The 17,972-nt window shown below is 50.4% G+C and overlaps 1 protein-coding gene across 6 annotated transcripts in view; it reads right to left on the bottom strand.

The window, feature by feature from the left end:
* Positions 1 to 17,972, bottom strand: part of TNRC6C (trinucleotide repeat containing adaptor 6C) — a 99,092-nt gene that overhangs the window by 59,019 nt on the left and 22,101 nt on the right. Inside the window, exon 1 of one of the 6 annotated variants that reach the window (XM_047833660.1) lies at positions 12,370 to 12,556. The exons of the other annotated variants lie outside the window; for them this stretch is intronic. The gene's annotated coding sequence lies outside the window, so the exon portion shown is untranslated. Of the gene's footprint in view, positions 1 to 12,369; positions 12,557 to 17,972 lie in introns of those variants that run through there. 6 annotated transcript variants of the gene reach the window in all.

Below are 17,972 nucleotides of genomic sequence, written 5' to 3'. Positions count from 1 at the left end.
TAAATAAAATTAATATAAAAAATTAATTTAACTTATACGTACAACTCACACAACTTAGAAATCTTTGACAGTTTCTTCAAATAGTATGACAGATAACTGCAATAAATATTTCTTCTCTTTTACAATCTTTTCATCATTATGTTTTCTTCAATTTTTTAGTAAGAAAAAACTTACTTGTAGGCAGTAAAACTGGGCTTCCCCCTTAAAATTTAATGAAGCTAAAAGAAAAGGAGAGAGTGCAAAGAATGATCACTACAGCCACACAGAACATCCTAGAGACAACTTCAACCTTAAAAAAAAAAAAAAAGAAAGAAAAAGGTTTTGGTGTCTGATTTAACTGGGAGGTGATGAATTTAAGCTATTTTTAAAAAATGTTTATTTCTTTATTTTGAGAGAGAGTGAGTGAGTGTGGGAGGGGCAGAGAGAGAGAGAGGCAGAGTGAGAATCCCAGGCAGGCTCCAAGCTGTCAGCACAGAGCCCAACGCGGGGCTTGATCTCACAAACTGTGAGATCATGACCAGAGTCGATATCAAGAGTCGGACACAACCGACTGAGCCACCCAGGAGCCCCTTTGCAACCCTGGTTTGTGACAATTTCCCCCACGGGTTTTGTGTGTGCTACAAAAACTAGCTTTTGTAATAACTAGTTTAAAGAAATGAATGAGCCTCTTGTCATTGAACACAGAAAATAAGACCAAGTTAAAAACCGGGGATTATCGCTCATTATCAACAAATCTCCCACCGTTCACTCCCCATCAATCCTGCTTCCTTCAGGGACAGGATATACCAGGAGGCAGACCACTCCCCTCCTGACCAGGCTAGCCCTCACTGCAACCCACACCTAGAAGCCAGGACAGAAACAACCTGGCTTCCAGTGTGTCCCTTCCGAGACCTGGAGTACCTTCTGAATACATCGTATTATCATTTCTATCCCGTAACAGGTCACAGTGTAAGAGTCCGTTCTCTCTTAATGGTCCAGAGGGTTTGGGCAAAATGCTTTCTGATTACTGCTCACCTCCCAATCTGATGGACTCACACACAGTTCTACATCAGGTTTGAAAAAGGCGTTTGCGTCCTTGATGGTACGAAGCACAGCATCACAGGCCAGTGGAAAAAGGAAGGCCCGGCTAACGAATGCTGTTGGGACAAGTGGCGAGCCATATGGAAAACACAAAAGTAGGTCCCTGCCTTCTTTCATGTACTAAAGTAAGTTCTAGATGGATTAAAGACCTAATTACGAAAAGTAAAACTTTTTAAAAGATGTTTATTTATTTTGAGAGAGAGAGAGAGAGAGAGAGAAAGAGAGAGACAGAGGGAGAGAGGGGGAGAGCACGCACATGCGCACGAGTGGGGAAGGAGCAGAGAGAGAAGGAGAGAAGGAATCCCAAGCAGGCTTCGCGCTGTCAGCATAGAGCCTGATATAGGTCTCGAGCTCACAAACCATGAGATCGTGACCGGAGCCGAAATCAAGAGTCAGAGGCTTATCCGACTGAGCCACCCAGGAGCCCCAGTGAAACTTTTTTTAAGCTCAATAAGTAAATACAGAAAGCTGTCGCCATGACCTGGGGCATTCATCTTCTTAAAGAGTTGATAAATCTGACTAGTCAATATTAAAAACACTTGTATGACAGAAGATATCATACAAAGGAAGCTAAAAAACGAGCCACAGGCAGGAAGAAGAGAGAACAGATAAACGATGATTATCAGAATAAAGAACTCCTAAACTCAATAAGAAAAAGACAGCAACCCAACAAAAATGGGAAAAGGAAGACGCAATTTCGAGGATGCCCGCGATAGCTGCTGAAACATGAAATAATAACCAATCTCATCAACCACTAAGAAACGCACTTGAACACCACGAGACACCAGTTTACACTCTGGTCATTTTACACAAAAACACGAGGACTGATTCCCTTCGGCAGAGACGAGAATGGGAACGAGCAACGTCCGGAACATTTCTAAAATAGAGATCTGAAGCAAATATGGCAAAAGATTATGTGAACTCTGTATTGTAGATAGTCGTATCATTTTCCGTACGCTTTCTTCTACTGCAAATGTTTAAAAAAAAATTAAATGCTTAGGGGCGCCTGGGTGGCTCAGTCGGTTCAGTGTCCGACCCTCGGTTTCAGCTCAGGTCACGCACGGTCCCAGGGTTGTGGGATCGAGCCCTGCGTCTTGCTCCATGCTGATGGCGGGAGCCTGCTTAAGACTCTGCCTCTACCCCTCCCCTGCGTATGTGCACACGTCCCCTCTCCTTCTAAATAAAAACAAAACAAAACAAAAAATTAAATGCTTAATTGTGATAACAAAAGTGACATAGCTGGAATCCCAAAAGGTACCCAAGATGAGCGGCCACTGTTAATTAGACAGTAGGAATGCAATTAAAAGATCAAACCTCTACTGTTCAAAACTGTTCTAACTTTACGCATGCAAAGAGATTCAGTGTGACGAAAACACCAATCTGGTCACTGAGTTACGTCTAATTCCGGAGGTGAGTTCCTCGAGGACACGGATGTATCTTTTGAGTTTTAGAGGCATCATGCCTGCCACGTGGCAGGCGACCAATAAAGGTTTCCTGGACAAACCAAAGCATACGCGTCGAGTAGCGAACCTGAGTTCCAGCTAAAGGCGCAAGTGACCCCAACAATGTGAAGTCCCTTCACTCCACAAAGACGATGACAGACCACATAAACCCTAGGGTTCTCAACTCCAAACTGGACGATTTCTGGAACTGACAAATACTACACATACACACACACACACACACACACACACACACACACACACACACACGTGGCAAGCGACGTGTGTGGCATATTCAATCTTAAGCAAAGATTTTTTGTGGTGAAACAGACATTTCCCATCTCCGCCCTTTTTGAGTATACAGTGCGGTGGCTTGAAGCGCATTCATACCGCACAAGCATCAGCACACTGGAGTCTATACCTGTTCCACACCAGCTCCTCCTTCCGCCCCGTCCCCCCAGCCCCCAGGCTCTGGTCACCACCACTCGACTTTCACACTCTGGGACTCTGACTATCCCACGAACTTCCTATAAATGGAATTCGTGCAATCTCTGTCCTTTTGGTCTGGCTGATTTCGGTCAGCATAATGTTTTCCGGGTTCATTTGTGTTGTAGCAGGTGTCCCAATGTCCTTCCTTTTTCCTTTAACGTTTATTTTTGAGAGAGAGAGACAGAGAGAGACAGAATGTGAGTGGGGGAGGGGCAGAGAGAGAGAGAGGGAGGCAGGCTCCAGGCTCCGAGCTGTCAGCACAGAGCCTGATGCAGGGCTTGAACTCACGAACCACGAGATCGTGACGTGAGCCGAAGTCGGACGCTTAACCGACCGAGCCCCCCAGGTGCCCCGAGAATTTCCTTCCTCTTTAAGGCTGACCCACACTCCACTGTGTGCACACGCCACATCGTGTTTACCGACTCATCCGTCCAGGGACGATCTGGGTTGTTTCTACCTTTTGGCTACGGTGAAAAATGCTGCTATAAATACGAGTGGACAAATACCTGTTCCAGTCCCTCTTTTCAATTCTTTTGGGTACACGCGCAGAAGTGGGACAGCGGGGTCACGGGGTAAATCCATGTGTAATTTCTTGAGGCAATGTCACACTGTGTCCCATAGCGGCTGCACCATTTTAAGCATTTCTAACAGCAGGACACAGGGTTCCATTTGCTCCACATCCTTGGCAACGCTTGTTACCTTCTGTTGGAAAAACAGCCATCCTAATGGATACTTTTAGGGTCGAACTTACTTATTCTGTGTAAAATAGACAGAGTCAAAGACCAAACGTACACGGTCTGGCAGGAAAACACCACAAAACCCAGTGCATTTTCAATAAATACCATAGAACAATTCCAGCATATGCCACCCTGCTGCTCAGATGATTTTGCTTTGGAATTTCCCATGAATGTGAAACCGTAAGTAACAAACACGAATACAGAAATGGGCCAGAACATTTGAGACACTATGAGATGACAAAACATAGGGGCACCATTACCGCTTACGAGCAAAATAAACAAATGCAGACCTGACATTTGCTAACACTCTGTAAGAAAAAGCAATTTATAAACTTCTCTGCGAGGCAGGAAGAGGCCAGGGCTGACAAATACTTACATTCTGTACTTTCACAGATAGTTCTTTGTCTTTAGAGCTTTCCAACACCAACAAAGGGCCAAGGACCAAAGGCTAACGCTGGATTCAAGGAGATGACCATGTGAGAAAAATAATTCTTTTCATTAACAGAAATGAAAACACCTCAAAGTTTGAAGTACCCCCAGTCATTAGGCTAAAAAAGGCTGATAACTGCACCGAGCTGCAGCCGGGGTATCAGAGGCGCGGGGGCAGCCGGCTGTCTCTGTCAGTACGGCCACCTTGGGAAGAGATGACCGCCGTGACAATAAGGCCCCCGCTGACGTTCGTTCCTTCCCAGGGTCTGAGGCAAAGAGCTCCAGAAAAGCAGAGCAGGGCAGTCCTGGCAGGAAGGAAAGTCACTTCTATGGACATGCCCGACATCTGAGACAGCAGACGGGCAGGATCAAGTCATGCCTGTGAGTTTAGATGTGAGTCTCTCTAGAAACTTCCATTTAAAAATGATCTCAGGGTGGTGAGTCTGAGCCCCATGTTGGGTACAGAGAGTACGTAAAATTAATAAGTAAATTAAAACTTAAACAAAAGAGAGAGAGAGAGAGAGAAACAAAACCTCCCTGCGAACGTCCCCTGGCCGAGCTCCCCACTTCTCGACTGGGTTAGGGTCACAGCGCCCCAGGAGCCCCCCCGCCCCCCGAAGCCACCCTGCTCCTCTGCAGGGAGCCCCACACCACGTGTTCTTTCCAGTCGGACACCCAGCACATCGCGACTGCGCGCTGCAACACTTCAAAGGGCTCCTAACGTAAAGACCCAAGTCTGCGGGTCACCCACCGGGCTTGGCTGTCTCTCGAGACTCCATCTCACACCGTCCCTTCCCCGCCTCTGTGCTCAAGCCAGCTCCACCAGACTCCGCCCGCGCTCGGCTCCCCACGGGCAGGGCCTCGCTAGCAGCTGCCCCCGACCCGGACTCCAGGCCTCCTCTTCTGGCCCATCTCAGCTCCGCAGACATCTCAGCCGAGAAGCGTTCTTCCCTCGCCGCTGGGGCCCTCGGACACATTAGACTTGACAGTCTGCTTTCCTTTTCATTCATTTAGACCAGGGCCTGGCAAACATTTTCTGTGAAGGGCCAAAGAGTAAATATTTTAGGCCCTGTGGGCCATATGGCCTCTGAAACAACCACTCCGCTCTGTCACCGTGGCGCAAAAGCCGCCGTGGATAATACGTAAATGAAGGAGTATGGCCGTGTCCCAACAAAACTTTATTTACAAAAGCAGGTGGCAGGCTGGATTTGGCTTGCGGGCCGCGCTTGCCAAGCCCTGATTTAGATGAGAACTATCTCGGAGCGCCTCCTACGTGCGGGCATCATGCTGGGGACACAGTGCTGAACCAGACAGACAAGCTCCTTCTCTCATGGAGCGTACATCTTGGTGTGCGTTATCCGTCCGTGTGACAGTCTGCCTCTCCCTCTAGGCTGTAGATTCTGACAAGGCAAGGACAGCCCAGTTTTTTCCTCCCGTGTTCGGCAGAGCATCTGACACGATTACAATTAGCAGTGAAAAAGTTTACATTCACAAACAGCTGTAACTGACATTAGAAATCTACAACGATCGATCGCCTCTCGGCCTTTTGGCTAAGATCAAATGTAGACATCTACAACGGACACGTAGTCTCCTTCAAAGGTGGGTCCTGGAGTGAAGAAGTCTGGGGCAACACCGTTCTACTTAAAACAAAGCAAACTGCTGGGCCGTGTATGCCCTCCCCCACCGCCCCGCCGCCTGTACGGTCTCCCCCCGGGTCCCCCTGGGTCCCAGACAAGCTGCGGGCTCTGGGGCACCTTGTGGCCTGGCACACCTCCCGTCCCCATGTCGGTTTCAGCTGCAGCTGCTGACATTTCACGTCTGGCCTGCCATCACTGGGCACACTGCTCCTCCCTCCTCCTCCTTTCTTCTAGTTCAGGGGCTCTTCCGTTTCTTCCTTCTTGGTCCTTCAACAACATCAGAATAAACTAGGTCTCCAAAAATTAATTCAGTGGCGGTACGTGGAGACCGAAAGTACATAAAAAGTACCTAAAAAGTAAACAGGAGGTATTCTTGTGTTTCCAAGGGCAGGTTCTAGGTATTTCTCTGAAAATTACGAATGCAGAAATAAATACATAAAAAAACCAAAGGGGAGGGGCGCCTGGGTGGCGCAGTCGGTGAAGCGTCCGACTTCAGCCAGGTCACGATCTCGCGGCCCGTGAGTTCGAGCCCCGCATCGGGCTCTGGGCTGATGGCTCAGAGCCTGGAGCCTGTTTCCGATTCTGTGTCTCCCTCTCTCTCTGCCCCTCTCCCGTTTATGCTCTGTCTCTCTCTGTCCCAAAAATAAATAAACGTTGAAAAAAAAACAAAAAACAAAACCAAAGGGGTCTCTGGGTGGCTCAGTTGGTTGAGCATCCGACTCTTTTTTTTTTTTAACTTTCTTGGAAAAAGCTTGTTTATTTATTTTCAGGGGGGAGGTGGTGGTGGGAGAATCCCAAGCAGACTCCACACGGTCAGTGCAGAGCCTGATGTGGATGGACCTCGGTCTCACGAGCTGCAAGACCGTGACCTGCGCCAAAATCGAGAGTTGGACGCGTAACCGGCCGAGGCACCCAGGGGCCCTGAGCGTCCAACTTCCACGAAGAGCATGGAACCTGCTCGAGATTCTCTTTTTCTTTCTCCTTCTCTGTCCCTGTCTCTCTCTGTCTCTTTCTCCCTCCCTCCCTCCGCCCCCCTCCCAGCTTGCATGGTCTCTCACTTTCTCGTTTAAAAAAACCCAAAAAACAAAACAAAGCCGGGACTAAACATCGCACGGAGCTATCGTTTTACTATCAGAAACGATTCTGAAGAAGCGAACCCCCTCATTTTACTTCCTATTCGAGGAAGTGGCACCGACGGACCCAGACAGGGCTGCGCGGCCGGCTCGGTCGGTGCGTCGTGAGATCCTTCATCCTGGGGCTGTGAGTTCGAGCCCCACACCAGGCACAGAGATTACGAAATAAATAAAATAAAACTTGAAAAAATACACAGAGTTCAACTGCCATGAAGGGCGCTGTTGGGACAACTGGTGAAACTCAAGCGTATGAAATCCAGGTACACTAGCTAACGTGATGATGCCAAAGTTAAAGGTCCTAAATCTATCATTACACTGTGGCTGGAGAAGAGAGCATCTCTGTACACAGGAGCCATGGAGGGGCCGTGATGCCTGCAGTCTACTTCCGAATGCTGCTCCAACAAAACAAATAAACGGGCACACGTGGGAAGCGAGAGCCACGCAGGATGGCCAACAGAAAGCCCAACGTTGACCCACAGGGCAAAGATTAGTAACGCGTTCCTCCTGTACTTTTTATATCAAAAATAAACAGGAGTTCTCGTTTGCTGCACATCAGCAAGTTGGGAACGCGCAGCCTCTTGTCAAAGACATGTGAGTTTCAGAATGCCGGCCACTCTGCCAGGAGAGGGCCGGGAGTCTGTTCGGCGCCAAAGGTGGTGCCCTGGGCCCCGTTTCCCGAGGCAGCAGCACTGCTGAGACGGCCCTGTTTGGGGCCGTCAGGTCTATGGAAACCTCACCGAGCCCACACGAGCTGACCCGGCTCAAAACCCAGAGTGCAAGAAGGAACGACCGTGGCCCTGAGACGGCCCCTTCCGGCAGGTGAGGCCCCACCCCGCCCACACCCACCACACGTGTGAGACCTGGGACCCAGGCCCGGATGGTCGGTAGAGGACACACGCGTCAGGCTGTAGAGCAAATATTAGAACTAGAACACTGGGATTTCTTCCTTACCTTCTATGCTAAAAAATAAAACCAAATGCTAATTTTTCTCCATCCTCCACCTGGGTAGCCATAGCTGAGGCTAAGACAGTAACGATAATCTAACCTGAGGGCCTTGCGGTGGGAGATGGGGACAGGGAGTGATATTTAGCTGGCAGAGTTGACAGGACCTACAGAAAGACTGGCCATGTGGGGAGCGGGACAGGAAGACTCAAGAGTGAAGCCCAGGTCTGGGGTTTGGGCGCTGAGCTCGGGAGCACTGGAGTAAGAGCAGTTCTGAGAAGGGGGAGGAGGAAGGGAGATGACGGTGCAGACTCAGCAGGGAGTCTGGGGTGCTCGCGAGACGTCCAGGCAGATCCGCCCCAAAGTCCGGGGAGAAATCAGCCAGGAGCTCAGATGTGCGTGGTTCAGCTCATCAGCACAGGGCGTGTCCTTGTCCCCTCTGTCTCCGCGTGGACGGGGGCAACGCTGCCGGTGCTTCATCTAGCTCTTTAAAAGGCCACCAGTGCCACTCCTGTCTCCTCTCCATGCCCGTCGGCCTCCTCAACGGCCCAGCCGAGTGGGAGCCGCATCTAACAGGCGCCGTCCCTGAGCAGTGTCCTCTTCCTCAACAGCGAGAACACGTCCGCAGGTGGCACACGCCAGGAGACAAGTGCTCGCGACTCAGAGGTGAGCGGAACGTTCCGGAACCAGGCATGGACAGCGGGAAGGGGCAGAAAAGAGTGAGAAGGCCGGGGGAGAAGAGCGCGAGGAAGGGAGAGATGAAAGCAGATGAAGAAATGTCTCAGAAGCGACTCTGAAGAGTGTTCCAGAGAACGGCGCACGCCCTGCACTCCCGCACGGAGAGGACGAAAGAGAGGGCCTGCTCGTTCCCCAGCGCTGCCCGAAAAGCCCGCATCCACTCGCAGCGAGGGCCTTTGTCCCCAACACCGCAGAGACCGGCGGTCCCTACACACGCAGCTCTTGGGAGGGGCCGACGAGGAGGCTGACAAGTCAACGTGCTCCTCGTTATCAGTGGTGTTGTCACTTGCTACGTAGGCTGCTACAAATAGTTCGTATTTAAACGTCTCTAGTTGTAATGAAAATGGTGGATAAGGAACAAAATGAAAGGGACAATTATTATGATGTTTTTCATTGTAATTAAACTTTCAGGTCTCCAAACTAATATAAGTATTTATCTAAGAAAAGTACTTTTGTGGGCGCGATTTACACTAAACACATAAAAACCAAGAAGTTAAGGATGAGTAGTAACAATCTCTCTATGCTGTAGGGCTACGCTTCTGATTTTTTGGCCCTATTCCTTGATGCTCCCGGTTCTGGTACATTCCCAGTGCCCTAGGAGTGTTCTTATTTATTAAAAGATTGAAAAAAAAATTTTTTTTGATGTTTATTTATTTATGAGAGAGAGAGAGCAAGAGCTGGGGAGGGGCAGAGAGAGAGGGAGACACAGAATCCGAAGCAGGCTCCAGGCTCCGAGCGGTCAGCCCAGAGCCCGACGCGGGGCTCGAACCCACGAACCGCGAGATCGTGACCCGAGCCAAAGTCGGACGCTTAACCGGCTGAGCCACCCAGGCGCCCCAGCCCGGGAGCGTTCTTTCAGACGTCTCTCTGTACAGGGCAGGGCCCCGTATCACACCCGTCCGCATGCAACCCCCATCACAGTGTCCTCAGCCGCTGCTCCCTCAGACAGACCCGTCTAGCTGAGCACCCCTGCTTCCCAGGCCCACCTGATGGGCTTACAGGGACTCCTCAGGTGGACGGACCCGGTGTCTTCAAGAAGAGGACCTTGTGCCGTGACAGAGGCGGGCGCAGGACACACAGGCTCCATTCCTTGCGCTACTTTTCCCTTATTTTCCTTATTCCGCTTGTATCTTGTTTCCTCATTTTTTCCCCCCTGCTCAAGAAGTTTTACGAGGACAATCATGTCCTATTGCTTCAATGTTAAAAAACACCAACAGTTCGAACATAAAAACGTGTTCAGAAGCCCGAAAGGTCTCAAAAGCCAAAAAGCAAAAAGTTATGATTTTCACGCCACGGTTACGGTTTTCAACCAAAGACTTGTTTTGAAAACACCACTCACCGCGGCCTTCTTGGCGCAGCGCTAAAGACAGCACAAGCGCCCAGACGCAAGCAGGAGAGCTGACATCGCCAACACACGAGGTGTGACGCCCTGAGCCACTTTGGAGAATCAGGCCAGACTCACTCGCCGCCGTCCCTTCCCCACGCGGGTGCCTCTGAAATCTGTGGGCCTCTGAGGAGCACCGTTTGAGCAGCTCTGTCCCAGGGATCCCTAACTGTGTCTCCCCCCTCCCTGTCCTCCTGCCGTCACCACGGCCACGGTCTTTATCACTAGCCTGCCACCTCCAGCACTGCTGCCACGCACTCTTTTTCTCTTTCAGTTTTTTAGAGAGAGACAGAGAGAGAGAGAAAGTGTGTGCACAAGCGGGGGGTGGGGTTAGAGGAGGAGGGAGAGAGAGAACCTTAAGCTGGTTCCATGCTCAGCACGGAGCCCTACATGCGGCCCCATCCCACAACCCTGGGATCATGACCTGAGCCGAAATCAAGAGTCCACCGCTCAACCGACTGAGCCACCCAGGTGCCCCCACGACATATTCTGATAATTTATTCCAAAAATGAAAATGTAAAAAGGCCGTCATTCTCTTTATGTTGAAGGCACACCATTCTTCCTAAGAAAACTTTCTGACTTCCACAATATTTGAATAACATGCTTCTCATAAACCAAAGTTCACCGAGAGAATTATGCAAAGAAGAATTTGTGAAGTGACTGACTTGCTAGGAGCGGGATCTTGAAATGAATGAGAGCTGTGAAGCGAAGCGAGACCGTATTCTCTTACAGGTATTCTAGACTCTCCTGCGTCGCCCAGGGGCTCTGGAAGGCTAACGTGCCTGCGATCGTAAGTCTGAGAGAGAGTACAGAGTTGTCACAGCCACAAGACAGCACATAGCACTTTGAAATTGCAAGCATCTCCACACACACTGACTTAACTGAACCTTAACAAATAATGTCCATCTCAGAGACGGGGAAACCTCTGTTTCAGAGAGCTCACACTTGGAAAAGCTGTTTCGGCTAACAAGCAGTAAGGGCTGAACTGAACCCTGCATCTAGTGCCCCTCTCACTCTACCATTCTATCAAACTAGTTCCCCCTAAAAGAGCTGTAAAAAGAAAAATCGAATGAAGTTTGTCTATCACGTTAAAATCTCTTTTCTTCTGCCGTTAACATTCTAAAAATAGATGTCTCTATAAAAATCTAAGTAACATAACTGCCTTAAGTGATTAAACTAAAACGGGTTACACAATAGCATGATTTAAAGAGAAAAGCCTCCTTTTTTTTAAAATTCCAAAATGTTACCATACACACACAAGATCTTCAAGTATTTAACTCAGAACTTCCAGCAGCTGGAGTAAGCAACATCCTCATGAGGGATCAAATTCATCAGATAGGGAAGCGCCGACACGGTTCACCCAGCAACGTGCAGAACGCTTCATCAGCACTAGCACTGAGCCACCGACAAACAGCCCGCTGCTCGTTCTTCACCCCCAAAGTCCCCGGGACTGAAACGATCAAACAGCAAACCATACATTATAGAAAGGAATTCCGAACGCTCCCCATAGCTGAAAATGTTTCCTGATGCTGACTGATAACACACGGCGCCTGCCACTCGTCCTTCCAGGAGCGGGATGAACGGAACAACTGCGCTCAGCTTTTGACAACCAGAGGCGCCTCCCCTCCCACCGCCTTTCCCGTGCGCCAGGATGTCGCGGAGAAAGCGCTCTGAATCGACGATTCCATCTCGGGGCACAACTCTAAACACTTCATCTGTCAACTTCCACAAATACAAGGAATTATGAAATGCAGAACAGAGTAAAAGGTTTACTGAGAACAACAGTCCAAGTGTCCACAACACTCAGCTTTCGGGCCTGTGCTTTCTGCACAGAAATGGCTTGGGGGCAGGTTAGGGACCTATCGGCGGCGAGGCAGGACCCAGGGCAGGCCGCTGGGCGCTCAGCAGCTCGGAGGAGGGAGCCGGCAGCGCTGGGGAGAGAGCTGGAGAGAGAGCCGCGGGAGCCCTCCGCCCCCGCCTCCGCCCCCCGCCCCCGCAGCACGGCCACGGCCGAGGTGGCGCAGCGGGTGGCCACGACGCCATTTTATCCACTCGGGGCCCCGGGCGCAGAGCCGCCCCGCTCGCCTCCGCCTCCCCGCTCTCCCCGCTCTCGCTCGCGCCGAGCGCCGCCGGGGGTGGGGTACCTGCAGGCGCGGCCCGCCCGGGCCCGGAGACGCTGCCTCGCGAGCCGGCGGGGGCGCGCGGCTCCACCATGTCGGCCGCGCGCCGCCGGGACCGTCCCGCGCAGGCCTGCGGCCGGGCAACCTGCGGGCGCCCGCGGGGCCGGGGGCCGGCGATGCCCTTTCCGCGCCGGGAGGTACCCGATTCATCCCCTGCCACGAGGGGGGAGGCACCCACCGAGGGATTTGAAAGCTCTGATTATCTAATTGCAGCTGACACTAAACCGATCTTCCTTCCTCTTTAAATTCTTTCGATTGTCACCCAACGTTTGCACTTGAGGACCGGCTACCTGGCGCACCAGCGGGGGCCCCTCTTCTGTTGTTTTGAAAGGCAGCCAGAAGAATAAGGCCTAGCGCCTACTGGCTGCGCGCAAATAAACGCTGTTCTTTCATAGTGCCTTTGTTTTCTGTTCCTTCCTCCTTCCCGCTTTCTCTAAACAACCCTGAAACATTTGGCATACCAACACTGGCGATAATATTCTAAACGAGTCCCATATGTAAACTGGCAAGGGTCCAACTTCTTAATTACTTTCCTGCCTCTATCTAAAAAAGATCTAAGTAGCAAACACTACCCTACTGCATATTAATCAAAGCCTCTGTTTATAAATGTACAAAGCAGCCACCAAAACAATACATTGTTCTGCCTTTAGCACAATGAAAAAGACTTTTTTTTCAAGCTCTCAAGTGTCTCGAGCTACAGTTATGTGGCAGACTTGCAAAAACATAGTCTGCCTAGAAAACCACATGACAAAATGACATCTTTCTGGAACCTGGATGGTGTGAATCACTGCATTTATCTGCTACCACGCATCTTACCAGTTACAACTTTTGCCAATTGGCTAAATGAGCTCCCCTCCAAATTAATACATGAATTAAAAAATCCATCCCCCCCCCCATTATTTTTTTAGAGGGCCAATGTTTTATTTCAGGACAAATGCTGTTTAACTAGGGAACCCGGAACCAAGGCTGGGGAACCCTGGCCTCTCCGTCTCGTCTCGTTTTGCAGGAGCCCCTCTCCAGCCCGGCAACTTGTATCTCTCTGTGGAAACCGCCCACGACGGAGGACTGGAGGGAGACCCAGCAAAAGCTCGGCTGGTTCTCGAACACAGGTCATTCTTTATCTCCACATGGCAAAGCACGGCGTCTGCCTCTGGAAGGTTCATAATGTCCCCTGCACGTGTAACTGCTCCAAGGGGTCTTTGTCCGTACTGCCTCTTGACTGCCGCTCACCGACCACCAGATCGGGCCACTGGGCAGGCGATGAGTGCCGAGCCAACAGAGACGGGGCCGCGAACAGATGTATTCCTAGTTAGAACCGCTGGGTCAGGGGACAGGACCACCTAGCGTGTTTATCAGTTCTCCCCAGCTGCCCTCCCCAGAGGCCGCACCAGTTCACATCCCTACCTGCAGCCAGTTGCCCACTGCCCCTTCCCACACTTCCACCTGCCGGGTGTGGTGGTTCCGGAGTCTCGCTGCGAAGACTAATAAACAAGTTAATACGTGTAAAGCACTTGGATCCGGCAAACAGTGAGCGCTCCCTCAATCACCGGTGCCACAGTGACTACAATAGACTGTCAAGTTCTGGCAACTTGGTACGTGAAGAACGATGTGGCCCTGTTGTTTTCATCTTCATTTATGTTTCCCGTGGCCACACGTAACATTATCTCTCAATGCTTAGGACTCACTTGTAGTAGCTTTATGATCTGCCGGCCAACAATCTCTGCCCACTCTCCTACCGAACTGGTTTTTTTCCTCGTTGATTTATGGGAATGCTTGGTATTTCCTCTCAGGTTTTATTTACGGGTTCGTACAAAAATCTGTGACTTTTTTATACACAACTTTGTCGGCCTTTCTTTGCACGGCTTCTTGCTGGAGAGAAACCTTCAGGCCACGATGTGGAAATATTCTCCTGTGTCGCCTCCGATAGTTCTCCCGTGCGTTTTGCGTGTGGCTTTCTAGCGCTCCGTTGACCGGGGCCACCGTTTCCCAGGAGTCTGTAAGGCCACGCCATGCTCACCTCGGTCTCCACGCATGCACGTGTCTGTCCGCAGTCTCTCCACTGCATCGCCTCTGTTCGTTTGTTTTGTCTGGCCCCAGTCACACACAGTTGTAATCAATTACTAGGGCATCATTAGCTCTACTGGGTGGCTCATTATTCTTTTAAAAAAATGTTCTTGGGGGCACCTGGATGGCTCAGTCAGTTAAGCGTCCGACTTGGGCTCAGGTCATGAACTCATGGTTTGTGAGTTCGAGCCCTGCATCGGGCTCCCTGCTGTCAGCACAGAGCCTGCTTCAGATCCTCTCTCTCTCTCTCTCTCTCTGTCTACCTCTCTCTTTCTCTTGAAAAGAAATGAAAATATTAAAAAAAAAAAAAAGAATGTCTTGGCTTTTCTATTTATGTACGTTTACTTTCCTAGATGAACTTCCGAATTAGTCTATCAAGTTCGAAAAGTAATGTGCTGGGATAGCTCTGAATGTGGATTTGATGGGACTGGGTCATCACAGTAAGTTTGCTAGTTTATTGCTATACTCCCTGGCAGCCACCTTTCCAGCCCTGTCTCCTCTTGCTGGCCCCGGCACGCTGCCCCCCCCCCCCCCCCACGCGGAACCACCTTCATTACCAAACGAGGCCCTCCCCGCACGCAGGCTGCTCTATCGCCTTCCAAAACTTGTGTCGTCTCCATCAGAAAGCCTTCCTTGGCGGGCGCCCATCCTCAGTCTGGGTTATTGCGCATGTGACACCCCGCCGTTATCTCCGACTGGGCACCCCACCCCACCTGGGCCTCCCTATACTTAGTAGGCATTCAATATGTGTTTTGCTCGATGACTTAACGCTAGAAGAAACTCTGGAAGGTCAGCCTCTTCTCCCTTGTCAGAGGCATACAAACGGCCGTGTGGGACGGCTGCCTAAACATTTGGAGGGAGGAACAAAAGGAAAGAGACAGTGAAAAAGGATGAAGCCAGTGTATCGGTTTGTCAAAATACGGCAAAAACTGGCGTTGCGATTTTTCCATAGGAACAAGTGTGACGGATTAATGTAAACTACAAGGTGAATCATAATGAAACTTAAGAGCTGGACTCACCTACTGACGTATCCTCTTCAGAAGCATGTGCAACATGAAGGACACGAATGAATTAAAAAATCACTGTCAGGCTGGGTCTCTCTCCATATGCTACCAGCGCCTTCTACACCAGTAGAGAAAATGTATCTACGCTTGCTGGGCTAAAGCAAGTGTGACTTCGGCTTTCGACTCTTCAAAAACGCTCCCATGTCTCCACCTCCACCGCTCACTGGTATCTGTAAATGCTTTCTGTGTACCGGATGGATGCAATCACTGTCCCTTACTCCAGCGAGGACTGCAACAGTCCCCTCCCCATGGAGGAGGCAGCACTCAGATGGGAGGCAACCAGGATGCTCATGAATTCTGGCAGGTTTGCACCGTGTGACTGTTTAAACCTAAGAGCTATGATAAAGGTGATTCAAAGTCCACCAATTCCTTCCAGGGATATGCAACCTTCTCTAATCTTTGCCAATCACACTAAACCTTTTTTTTTCTTTTTTACCTATTTTGAGAGGGGGAGAGAGAGAGGGATCGTGTGCGCACATGCACGCACACAAGCAGGGGACAGGTAAGAGAGAGGGAGAGAGAATCCTAAGCATGCTCTGCACTATCGACACAGGGCCCGACACGGGGCTCGATCCCACGACCATGAGATCATATCCTGAGCCGAGATTAAGAGTTGGACGCTTAACCGCCTGAGTCACCCAGGTGCCCCCACACGAAACCTTTTGGGGGAAGAAGGGTCCACATACTGATACACCTTGTATGTGTGTATTAATTTTTGTGCTGGGCTGAAAATTAACGTGCTGGGCTGAAATAACCCCTTTCCACTTTTCTTTTCACGAGAAACGGTCTGCTCTTAAAATCTGAAGGATAAGTCACGTACCCACTCCCTGCTTGGGTAATTCAATCTTCGTTCCCTGACCGAAGCTTCTTTATGTTTTAACTTAACTTACAGTTGGAGGAATGGAATAACGAGCGAAACCGCGTTTTTCATTTTCACACAGGTGTGGCTGCAGAGTGGAAACCTGCTTACCCAGAACGAAACACGACGACGATCTACGTGTTACTTAAAATAGAACTTACACGAACTTGTACTTGAAGCAGTATCTAGGAAAGTTTCAAATGCACCAGGAAAACGTGGCCACTCTTCTGGATTTCACCTGGATATGAATTCAGTGCAAAATACGCACCATGGAAAAGAAAAGTTTATAGAACGCTTCATCTCTAGGAAGGTCGGCTAAAATTTCAAAATGTACGCAGGTCACAGAGGGACGAGAGAGCTTTCTCGTGCTGCTGCAGAATTTACTCATTTAAAGACTTTGCGAGTTTAAAAAACGACTGCTGCCCCATCATAGCGTTTCAAAGATGGACACATATTTGCTGCACTTATGGAGCACTTACTGTATACAAGGCCCTGTGCCGCACGTGAAGCAAATATCTCACCCTCAGAGTCCTGTGAAGGAGGGGTCCCCCCATGTCACAGGTGAGGGCTCGAATAGGCAGTGGAAGCGGCTTGGTCGAGGTCACACAGGAGGTCACAGGTCTGGAAACGTTATCAGGCCCGGGGCCTGCAAGCCTGTGTCCTGACCGTGCTGCTGCTGCTTCCTGGCCAATCCCTGTGCTGGTGCCTGAGCAACACGGGGCACGGTGCCAGCGGTGCCTCTGCTGACAAAATCAAGCAAGCGCTCTGGAGCCAGTGTTTGAGTCAGAGGTTAAAGGGAAGGGACCTTAGCAACTAGAGGTCCCGAGAGCCTCAGACTTCTGATTTTAGGGGGGAATGAAGTCCTAGCTGGGGGTGTGACCCATGACAGCTGCCAGGCCTTCCCCCTGGTGCAGAGCTCTTTCCATCCAAGGGAAAGTGAGAAGCTTTCTTTTAAAAAGAAAAATTGTTTTAAGTTTATATATTTTGAGAAAGAGAGAGAGAGAGAGAGACAGAGACAGAGAGAGAGAGAGAGAGAATCCCAAGCGGGCTCTGTGTGGTCAGTGCAGAGCCCAATGTGGGGCTCAAACTCATGAACCGTGGGATCATGACTTGAGCTGAAGTCGGACACTTTACCGACTGAGCCACCCAGATGTTCAAGAAGGTTTCTTTAGAGGGTACTTTCAATTTGATAGAGAGGTGAGACTCTTACAGTTAGCCAGCAAACAATGTGGGCTGCACCGTGTGCCAGAAGGGGAGGCTGTGCGTGCAGACGAGGAACAGAGAGAGTGGAGGAGGGAAGGGGCTTCGTGGGGGCGGGGCGGCCGCGGCCTGGGCAGGCAGGCAGGCAGGAAGGAGGGAAGAGACGAGAGGCGATCTGGCGGACGCAGGGCTGGTTAGGGTGGGAAGCGGCCACGCGGACTAGGAGGGGCAGCACGGACTGGACAAGACGGGAAGGGCTGTGGCAGCCCGGGAAAGCCAGACCCTGTGCAGCAGGAGCTGGGGAAGCAGGACAGGTTTTGAGGGGACCCGAACCAGTCAGAAAGGTTCGTCTGGCTACAGGACCAGCAACTGGCGGGAAAGAGACGCGCTCGGTGTAAAAGGAAGACCTCTGCTCAGGAGCCATAAGGCTGCCCTTTCTTAGCTTACTGACAGAGTACAGACTGATTCCATGTTCTGAGCGGTTTTACAGAAAATGCGGATTTATTGAGTCTTCTCTTTTTTTCGAAAGCATAATAAACTGGAAACAGCTTTCTGGAGAAGGGTATTTGCAGAGGCAAATAAGCCAAGGAGATA

This window comes from Prionailurus viverrinus, chromosome E1 (assembly GCF_022837055.1).
Source record: "Prionailurus viverrinus isolate Anna chromosome E1, UM_Priviv_1.0, whole genome shotgun sequence".
NCBI lineage: Eukaryota > Metazoa > Chordata > Mammalia > Carnivora > Felidae > Prionailurus > Prionailurus viverrinus.
Note: the sequence above shows the minus strand (reverse complement) of the source record. Positions and strands in the feature narration are given on the sequence as shown.